The 10,946-nt window shown below is 27.2% G+C and overlaps 2 long non-coding RNA genes across 4 annotated transcripts in view; both read right to left on the reverse strand.

The window, feature by feature from the left end:
* Positions 1-3,465: 3,465 nt before the first annotated feature.
* The window catches only part of LOC136086544 (uncharacterized), an 11,566-nt gene continuing 4,085 nt past the window's right edge, over positions 3,466-10,946 (reverse strand). The window contains exon 2 of the long non-coding RNA XR_010641410.1: positions 3,466-3,586. This is a non-coding gene — a long non-coding RNA (uncharacterized LOC136086544). The remainder of the gene's footprint in view (positions 3,587-10,946) is intronic.
* The window catches only part of LOC136086543 (uncharacterized), a 2,084-nt gene continuing 659 nt past the window's right edge, over positions 9,522-10,946 (reverse strand). For all 3 annotated transcript variants that reach the window (XR_010641409.1, XR_010641408.1, XR_010641407.1), the window contains 4 exons: positions 10,547-10,641; positions 10,257-10,422; positions 9,965-10,137; positions 9,522-9,889 (listed from right to left, as the gene is read on the reverse strand). This is a non-coding gene — a long non-coding RNA (uncharacterized LOC136086543). The remainder of the gene's footprint in view (positions 9,890-9,964; positions 10,138-10,256; positions 10,423-10,546; positions 10,642-10,946) is intronic.

Here is a 10,946-nt window from a genome sequence, read left to right on the forward strand (position 1 = left end):
CTACATCTTTGTCAGTACCGCGCAACATTTTTTCTCTGCGTAGCGACCTTGTTCGTCAAGATTTGTGTTTTGGAGCTATAGCGTTAAGAGAAGGTTGTAACTACAATTAAAGTAGCCTCCTCAACTATAGAGGTCCTCTTGGCTTTGGGGAGATTAATTATAGTGAAAAAATAATAATATAAAAAAAAAATAAACAATCTCTACAAAAATAATTCAATTGTCTAGGGAGTTCCATAGCGAGATTTCTCTATATAAGTTACTTTTTGTGAACTTAATTTTTTACTATAGCGAAGACTTAACGACAGGAATTTTTTGATAAAAAGATCTAACATAAATTCTGGTTTTAAAAACTTCAGTTAATAAAAACCTTAAACTTATAAGGTGGATACTTGGGTTATTTTCTATTTTTTGAATTTTTTATAAGCAATGCGAAGTGTTTTTTTATGAATTTTATTAATTAGTATTTATTATACTTAGAACAAAACGTCCAAATCAAATAAACAATATGAAAAATTTGAAAGTATAAAAGCATTGAAAAATTGGACAGCAAACGGTAAAATAATTGTAAAAATTCAAGATACATCGAACTGATGTTTTTCTATTTAAGATCCAGCATCTATTTACCTTTGCGAGCTGTATTGGCAGTTCCGATCAATTTTACAGAAAATGTCTTAACCTAATGTTTTCCTCAAAGTGTGTTTGATTACGTAGGCAGCAACCTTAAATAAGTTGCAGATCGCGATAGACAATAACTCGGTTTTAATAGGTCATTTTTTGTCATTAATTGTCTTACATGAATGTAACTCCTGCAATTTTTGTCGGTCGCTAGCAGCGGCTTCTGTTAATGCGATGTTAACAATGACATTAAAAAGATCTGGCTAATCTTTTTCAATTTTTTCAATTACAGCTAGTCTTCCATTTTTTCTTTATTTAATTTAGAAATCTTTGATTTTAAGTACGTCGTGTTATCGACAATATTATTAAGCGTTTGTTGATATTGTTGATGGCATTTCTTTTTATTTAAGACGGGTTTGTTTAATTTGTATTTGTTTTTGTTTTTAATATCGATTTTATTTTAAGTTCGTTAGTTATCATTCCTGGCCGGTGCACATTTACCAATGTTAACAACTGCTCCTGTAGGTGCGAAACTTCAAATTAAATTTTCTCTTGTAGTATAGTATGAGTTTTTTGCCGGCTGATTAATTGGTGCTTCTGTTTTTAATTCTTGACTTTTTTGAATATCAAATTTAAAAAAAGAAACTAGTGCTGTATTGTTTTCAAATTCTATTTTTTATTCTGCATTTGGACCAAAAAGAAAATAACTGATTCATAAATCAATTCTTTTTTGTAGCATAGCTTTTGCTACTTGTAGGTAAATTATTTAGTTTCATTTTATTATTTATTTTAATTAAACTAATTTTTTAATGACTACTTAATGAACAACTTAAATTTTTCTGTCACACAAATTATAAATGGGGGTTATTTATTTAGTTTTGAAATGACTTATAGTGTCTTATTTTTATAAAATATTTTTAACATTATAAAGTTTAAAATTTATAAACAATACTTTTTATATCAGGGGCAGATGCAGCATTTTTTGATGTTTGAGGTGGCTAACTTTTAGACATGGAGCAAACTCCAAACGGTAATATATTTATTCTTACGTCAAAAATTCTTACGTCGATGAATATAAATTTAGTTAAGAATAGTAAAAAAAATATTTTATCAGTTTGTTGCTGCCACGCTTGGGGTAGGCTCAAATCATTGCAGTTTTTTGCAAAGCGTCCCTTTTTGACATTAGTATAAACATATAAATATTCGGAGTTTGCTCCATGTCAGGAAGTCAGCCATTTCAAACAACAAAAAATGCTTCATCCGCGCCGAAATATCACCACTTTTTGATGAATTATAATCTTATTCAGGACCTTAAACAAGGTTATACTTTATGGGCGACTGCTAATCAAATAAAAAATTATCAAGACTCTATTTGACAAGGTTGGGTGTCCTGGTTACAACTTATGCGAACGTATTAAGGAATTAAACTTAATAGGTCTATTTTAGATCTTGAGTTGTGCCAACTATGAGAGAAAAAAAGAGGATTCATTTAATTCAATATTAACCTGTTTTCTATATTTTGTAGTAAATCAGTTCATTTCAGATTGCTGGGCTAAGATATTTTATAGTGTATTCGGTTTTATTGAGTTCTTGTTTCATAACATCGTCTTGCTCGGATAATACGACGCTATAATGAAATAAACCTGAGACGGAAAATTATCATTGCAAACTTATTCTTCTAACATTTCACTCTCTAATGCAAGTGAACTTTTTGTTACTTTAGGTGGCAATAAATAATCTTAGATCTAAAGGCGCTTTGTCTAACTGTAACAAATTTAATGATAAAAACTTGTATGATTTTTTTAATCAGTTTATTTATATTTATTTAGCCGGCAACATAATAGTTAGAATTAATATATATAAAGACGGCTAGGACAAGAAGAATTGTCTAAAATTCAAAAAAAAAAAAAAATTTATTTTATTTTATTTTTCAAACTTCCTTTTTCTTTCTTTGACGTTTAAAATTAAAAGTTTAAATTATTATCAAGATAAAATTTTTTCAAGGTTACACCGTTAATATTAATCACATTAATTTTCTTTCGCAGAAAATAGAATCACATAAATAGTTATATCAAAGCGTAGTTATAAGAATGAATTCTTTTATGACTATGAACAAAGCCTTTATTCCTTCTAAATGACTTAATGTTTTGAATGTGAGTGAAGGTGCACATTTGATAATAATCTAATAGCATGTTTTTGTTTATTGAATAGTTTTTTAGTCTTACTTATATTGCTGCAACAAGAGGCGATTCTACAAATAAAATGAGGAGGAAGGGGTATAAAATCTTAAAAAGTACTGGGGGAGGTAGAACACCCATCCTCCCACCTCCTCCCACACACATACCTAAAGTCGCCTCTGCCAGCACCAAGCAATATTTGCATAATTAAGGTAGGAATGATTATATGAGAAGCATATGTGTTTTAAGCATAATTAATTTAAGAAAGGTTTCCCTTTATAGAGTAAACCAATACATTTATAAATTTTTTTTTCAATCATTTATGCTTCGTAAGAGAGAATTACATTCTCTCTTACGATGTGATCACCGATAAAAGTTTTGGGAGTGTTAGAAGGAATTTATCTCTTTTATGAATGCAATTGAAAAAGCTTTGTTATAGTTTAATTAATAAACAGTTTATTTACGTTTAAAGCGATCTTTTTTTAAGTTGATTTTCCCAGATCAACGCCGATAACTAAAAAGGGGATGTAGCTTATGTTATTATACCATCGTTCGATCTCTGTTCTTCCTGTATTTTCAAAAATTTCACCTTTTATAACAAAATCGACAATCATATTTCTGTAAATAATAAATTATTTTATAATCAATATCAATATGGTTTCAAAAAAAATACCTCAATCAAACATGTAATACTTCAGTCTACACGTTGTATTAACGAGTTGTTTGATGAGTCTATGGAGAGATGATACCAAAAGCTTTTGATAATATTGACCAACAAATTCTTATACCTCGAACTATAAGGAATCACAGAAATCTTTTGAAAATGTATAAAAATTTATTTAAATAGTCGTGATTAATATGTGCACATTGGCTCTTAACCACTAAAATCTCTACTTAACATTGCTTGTGGCTTGCCACAAGGTTTTATACTCGAGCCTCTTCCTTTTCTTATATATGTCAATGATTTTTATAAAGCATCCCAGCCTGGGGACAATAATGTTTTCCAACGAAAAAACTAAAAACGAAACATAAACAAAAAAACGGTAAAACGAAAATATTTCTCTCTTTTTTTTCATAGTTAAAGTTATAACAAAATAAAAAAATAAATGTGATTTACAAAATGATGTTTTTTGATGCGACCATATTTTAAAATAATTGTGTCATTTTTGCATATCATTTCGTAGAGCTCATCTTTGGAACAACATTGTTTTAAATAATTTTGATTTTTGTTTTAAATGGAATAAAATATCTTCTTAAAGAAGAAATTAAAAAAATTTGTTTTTGAAATTGATGATATACAAATGTATTTTTAAAACCTTTTAAAATTCTGTTTATCTATTAATTAAATCGGTTATATAGGTTCTTTATGATTTGTATTTCTTAAATATTTACGATCCTAAAGTATATATTATCCTCTTTATATAGTTAAATCGGTTATATAGTTTTTTTATGGTTTCCTAAAGTATACATTATCTTTTTTAATTTTTTTTTGAGCTGGCCTCTAAGTGCAAATTTTATATAAAACCTTAAATTTTATAACAAATTTGTACACTTTTATATCAAACTTCAAATTTTAAATTTAATTTCTTAACAGTTTTTTTAACGGTTAAGTTTTTTTAGTTAAAAACAAACTAATAGGGAAAAGTGGGTCATCTTTCTTATACAATGTTGTATAAATCCTTAGCAGTTCCGACGCTAACTCACGGTCTAGAGCACTGTGAAAATAAAGATTTAACAAAGAAAAAACTTGACAAACCTGGAAGCAGTTAAATTATTTTTTTTAATATCTCTAAGTATAGCAAAAGTTACACTCTCTGTTTAAAGTTCAGGAAATGTCAACTTACATACAGCAAAACAAAATAAATTTATTTATTCGCCTTTAAAGCAATAAAGTAACTTTCAAAATTATTAATTCCCAGCTTAATTATTGTTCCGTTAATCACACCTTTTTGGATTATATAAAGGAATTATGCAACATTGAATATAAAAAACAAATTGAAAATAAAAACTTAATGCTGGTTGAAAAGTAAGTTAACATTAGGGATCCAGAAAATATAATTCCTAAAGACACTTTTCAAATTTTGGTGCAAGCAGCCCAATCTTGCTATGACAAGCAACAGCAAACAATATTTTTAAAAATACTCTTGAAAAAAACATTCCTAAATGATTCTTTTTTCATTCATTTTTATCTTCTTGTATTCTTGTTGATTTTAAACTAAATTTGTCAGTTTGTATTTTTAACTTGTAACCATATTTACAAAGGGTGATTAATAAAATTATAATATATAAGTATAATAATGTACTTAATACACTAAACAAGTTTTAACATATAAAGCATTATTTTGGGCACTAAATTCATTTCCTAAGATTGACAACAGGTTACAATTAAGTATATATAATTTTTGGATTTAGATGTCATTGGGGTGAAGTGAGACAGGTATGAGGTGAAGTGGGACTAGCGAGTAATAAACAACATGTTAACAAAAATTATTATTTATATAAAAACTATTAAACCACGTAATCTTCTTCAAAATACTAAAGAGGTTTTCACAATATAATTACATAAAAGTGATATGGGAGAAATGGGAGATTATTAAATTTTCTTTATCCCACTTCACCCATCAAAACATCTTTTTTGGAAGTACTTTTCAAAAATATGGCTTTTACCACACACAGGGAGACAAAGTAATGTCTGCTAAATAGAGGGGAAGAAATCTTATTGTTTACTTTCAATAACATTGATTAGGGACCTCTCCTAAATGGAAATTTTGAGATCTTCCACTTTTCTCACTCCTCTCTGTGTTGTGCTTATTCTAGTTACGTCACTAATTTTAAACTATTTTTTTCAAAAAATAGAGAAATATTTAAAATATATATAAAATTGGTGGCTTATGAATTTGAGTAAGGTAGCACGGATGGCACGTTCTTAAAAAACTCTGGACAAAGGTATAAAAAAGTAGATAAAGGGCTACATTTTATATTAAAAGATTAAAATTTGTCAATAGAAATAACAGCAAGGATGCTTAAAAAAATTGCAAACGAATTAAGTTGAGAGATAACATCAAGCACATTCTAGTAAAATTTTGGATTTAGTTTGACTAGACTTAAAATACTACGTTGTTAATAACTACTTGCTTAAAAAAATTGAACTGGTTTGATAGTGGAAAAGTTGTATATGTCTGTTACAATTCATTCATTAGACCTTAACATAGGTAGTTTGAAATACAATTAACACTCGTTAATATCATTCGAAATACATTCTTTTTTTTTTGACATTATGTTTTAACACGATATCTTCCAAATTATTAACAAACGCACATCCGTCACTTAACGTCACTCGTATTACATCAACTTCCCTTATTGCCTAAGACATACTTTAACAAACTCTTTTTTATAATAAAACTGTCTATGTTTGAAAATTTATATATTAGATTTGAACATTTATATATCAGACATAAATAAACATTTTTTAATTCTTAAATAATAGTTCTTTATTTCTTAATATAAGTTTTTGCTAAATTTTGTTTTTTAAAAAAAACGTTTGGTACAAATAATAAAAAAATGAATAACACCGCCATACCATATCATTTTATTGAAATTTATTATTAATATTATATTTATAATATTGTTCAACAAAATCATGATCTAATTAAACAATACCAAAATAGCATATGATAATGTTCAATAAAATAACCAAATGATAATTTAATTAAACAATACCATAACACTGTTTTAAATAAAAGTTATTTAATTCGTCTGTATTTACGTATATACTTCTAATATTAATGTGCATTATCTTGTCATTTTAATCTGTTTTTTAATTGGGTTTTGAATAATTTAATATTAAGGTTTTTAAAGATAAAATCCATTCCATTGAGTTATTGTGTAAATGCGTTACAGAAGTTGTGAAGTAATTATTAACGTGTTCAAATAAGTTGAACTGGATTGTTTTGAAGCCACAATGTTTCGAAGCCACTTTGTTTTGAAGCCACTTTGTTTCGAATATGTTTCATAAGTCACTGTGCTTGTTTAAGAATTTGTGTTTACAAAATCCACTTGCTTATTTACTATCCAAGAAATTCCATCTTTTTTTGATCAAGTTTCACCCAATAACGAACTTTCTGTTCCTACATTACTTCACTAAACATACACATACACTCAAAAAATAGTTGCAAAACAATTTTTTACTTGAAAATAGAAACTTTTCTTATCAATTGCATTTCTTATTCAGTAAATAAAGACTACATAAATGTTGAACTGTTACTTCAGAAGATAAGTTAAGAAAAATACAAATATTATGAAAGCGGTGACTTTATGCTGCTGGGATTTTAAGAACACGACAAGGGTTTTTATCATAATTTTATTAGAACGGAAAAAGGATACCAAGGTAAATGGGATGCAATGATGATAAATGACTACACCTGAAGATTGCTAAAGTAAATGGGATGCAGCGATAAAGAATGATTACACTAGATGTTTAATGCGTTATGATAACAAATTTTTAAGTGAAAATCATGTTCCAAGTGTTCACATTTAACTTTCTTAGAGTGTGTAAACCTCAATAATATATCTTATTCATTCTAATGAATCCTAAGATCATTTGTATAACTTTTACCGTAACTTTTTTTTTCAATAATTTCTAATTACTTTCTGCGTCATGCTAAAACAAGGCATGATTTACAGCATACTCATTGTTGTTTTCAATCATCGTTTTAATAAAAGCGTTTATTATGTAGTAACTTTATCATATATTTAGGGGAGGAACAATTTTTTGTGTTCAATATAACTTTTCTTTCAAACTTAATAAAAAATAGCTTTACTTTCAAACTTCAGATTTTTGTATGTTCATGCTACTGTCAGATAAAAGATCTTTTACAAATACGTTACATAATATCCCGGTAAAGTTTTGGGACATAAAGACCTTTAAAGTTCTCCTCCAACCCTACAAGTAAAATGTAAAGCAAATGAAACAAAGTTAAAAAAAAACTTAAATTAAAATTTATTGGTAGAGTTGGAATTCAAAAGTTCCTTTGGTGTTATAAGTTTAGAAAATAAAAAATTTACTATCCTTTTAATTGGCAAAAAGTTTTTTAAATAAAAATTCCATCTGAAAAGAAATAAATATAATTTTAAAAATAACTCTTAATGTACTTGCGAAGCTTATACTGTTTTCTTTTAAATAAATTGGTTTGGTCCTAAATGATTTGGTCCTGTTTAAAATAAATTGATTTGGTCCTATATGGTGTTTTAAATAAATTGGTTTGGTCCTATAAGATGTTACAATGTTACCATGAATGTTTACATGTTGAGGATAAAACGATGAAAAATAAGTACACAATTATTAGGTTTCACGGAAAAACGGAAAAATGTGATAAACAGATGTAACATTTTATGCATTGAGATTTGAGATAACAATTAAAACAAAAAACTCAAACAATCAATTTCAAGTAAACAACACACAATTTTAAGATCAATTTATTTCCTACATCCTCTAATCTACAGTCTTATATATCATCCTATCATCTACAGCCTTTATACATCATTCTATTATCTACAACAAAGTTGCTAATGAGCAGAGACAGATTAAATAAAAAAATAAAACATATCATTTTCAAACTTTTGCTAACATTGATACGGTGTTGCTTAAATACTAATTGGTACTAATTCTAATAATACTAATAATTTGTAGGATTCTTTAAACAAAAGGTCAGCATTGTCAAATTCGAAAGTAACTGATTTGAGAGCTTAATTCATATCTCAGTTCTAAAATTTTTTAATATTGCAATACCGAGATAATACGCGATTACAATCAATTTGGTTCAAATATAGTCAAAATTTCTAATCAAACATAAATGTGTTTTGAAAAGGTTTTTGTAAATTTAACTGAAATTAAATTACAAATATCCTGTTATAATTTTTGTGTAACTTTTTGTCAGTATACGGTTTTTATCTGAGTTTGCGTCGGAATAAGTGTTTTGTAAAAGTTTTAAAAAATAACTTTATTTAAAGGCTAAACAATTTTTTTTTCTAAACAAACAACTTGAATGTTTTTTTATTATAACTTAACATATGATTTTAATACAACCACATATGCATTCATATGCCAAATTAATTGCATGTTTTTTATATAAGCAAAACTTAAAAACAAATTAATTAAAACATACCCAGACGGCACATCTGGTTTTAATCTCGGAATTAAAACCCGTATAAACACGTGTTTGTTACGATCCAGGCGTAAACCAAAAACACGTGGATTTCACGGGAAGTTTAACTGGAGTTTTACACGTGTTTTCTAAGGTTTCAAACACGAGTTTTTTTATGTTTTAAATACGTGTTTTTGAGGTTTTAAACTCGTGTTTTAAGAGGTTTTAAATTCGTGTTTTTTATAGTTTAAAACGGACTTATGGCATTCAATAAAGTTTCCAAACGGAAACTTTATTTAATGCCTTAAGTTAGTTCAGGCATAAGTTTGGAAAACTTATGCCTGAACTAACAGCTGTTCAGCACGGTTAAATGATAAACCAAAAATACGTAGGTTTTGTTAGACACGTTTATAGCTTTAAACATGTAAACCTTTTTTTATATATACTACATTATATTTACGACAATTTTGTTGTTTTATTTTTGTTTTTTAAGGTAAATTATTTTACAATAATACTACGAAGAAAAAATAAACAAAGAAATAAAAAACCAAATCATTAAAAATAAGCTAATAAGAGACGTTTGGCACATGGTTACCATACATAATATTTAATTTCGATTGATCGCCTCTTCCGTCATTATAAAATCTAAAATCGTATAACAATACGCTTTCGCATTTTTACAAACAATTCCAGTAGCATCGAATGTTCTTTTTAATTTTTCTTAAAAGTCGGGTCTCGAACTTTACTAATTCCTCAATTGAGGTAACCTGTTCAAATTTAATTTCATTCAAATCTTTATCTAAAAACTATTGCAGTAGCCCAAATTTCTTTTTATGTAATGGTGTGACACAATCATTTTACGCTAAAACACGGCATCATCCATGGGAGAGGTTTCGTTTGTCTGATTTTTTGGTCGATCTGTATTGTTAATGGTTTTTGATGATTCGCCTTAATCTATTTAAAAAAAAACAAGTTTTATAATAAATAACAAAATAAATGATTATCTTAGTCTATTGTTTTGTATTGTACCTAAGTAAATGCATTATAAAAAATGCTGTTTGAAAAAACCAGAGTGATGATTCAATGGAAGAGTAAAATTGCTTTTTTCCTTATTAATCACGTTTATTTGTGTATGTACATTTAAACGGAATCGACCCTTCATTCTTCTTTTCAAATTGTTTTTTAGAGCCACCTACTTCAACCTAATAAGAGACGCCCTTGAAGAATTTATGAAACCCATTAAGAAACATAATTCATCAAATATACTATTGTACTTTTTAAATATTATAAACTTTTAAATTAAATGCAAATAAGTTATTACTTTGGAAAGACCCAGAAGCCCGAGTATTCACAAGTATTTTAATTAGCATTTTTACCAGGATGTAAATCCTCTTTTAATTGATTTTTGCTTATAAATATAGAAATCTTTAAAGGTTGATTCGAAACCATCTCATTTAGGTTTTGTTGCTTGTTAAAGTGCAAATATCCTGTTTTAAGATAAATTAGACTAACATACACTCAAATATAGGTAATAAATATAAATATAAGTTATACATAATATTTAAAAAAACCAAATGCACACATGCCCCCTGTTCATTAATAGTCACCTACCTTAATCAACATTAATATTATTATCTTCATTAAGTTTCTGAAGTCTTCTATAAATATATTGTCTTCATCTAGATTATGTGATAACAGTAAAACTCCTAAAAGATAAAATTTGCAAAAACAAAATTTACCAGAAATATTAGTGTCATTTTAAATTTTTTGAAGTTAAAGATAAATAACTAGAGTTTCAATACAAGTATTTTCATTAACAGTTGTACCACCATTAATATTTTTTCTCATTCTCTTTTTTGTTGAACATGTGAAAAACTTAGTAGTTGACTTTTAGTAGAATTAGTAAGATTATTTTAGTAAACTATAAGTAAGTAGAAGACTTATAGTAGAATCTTTTCAATTTATGTTTTGTTGCTTATTAAAACCCACATATTCTGGTTTTAAAATGTTA

The sequence above is a fragment of the Hydra vulgaris genome, chromosome 10 (assembly GCF_038396675.1).
Source record: "Hydra vulgaris chromosome 10, alternate assembly HydraT2T_AEP".
NCBI classification, from domain to species: domain Eukaryota; kingdom Metazoa; phylum Cnidaria; class Hydrozoa; order Anthoathecata; family Hydridae; genus Hydra; species Hydra vulgaris.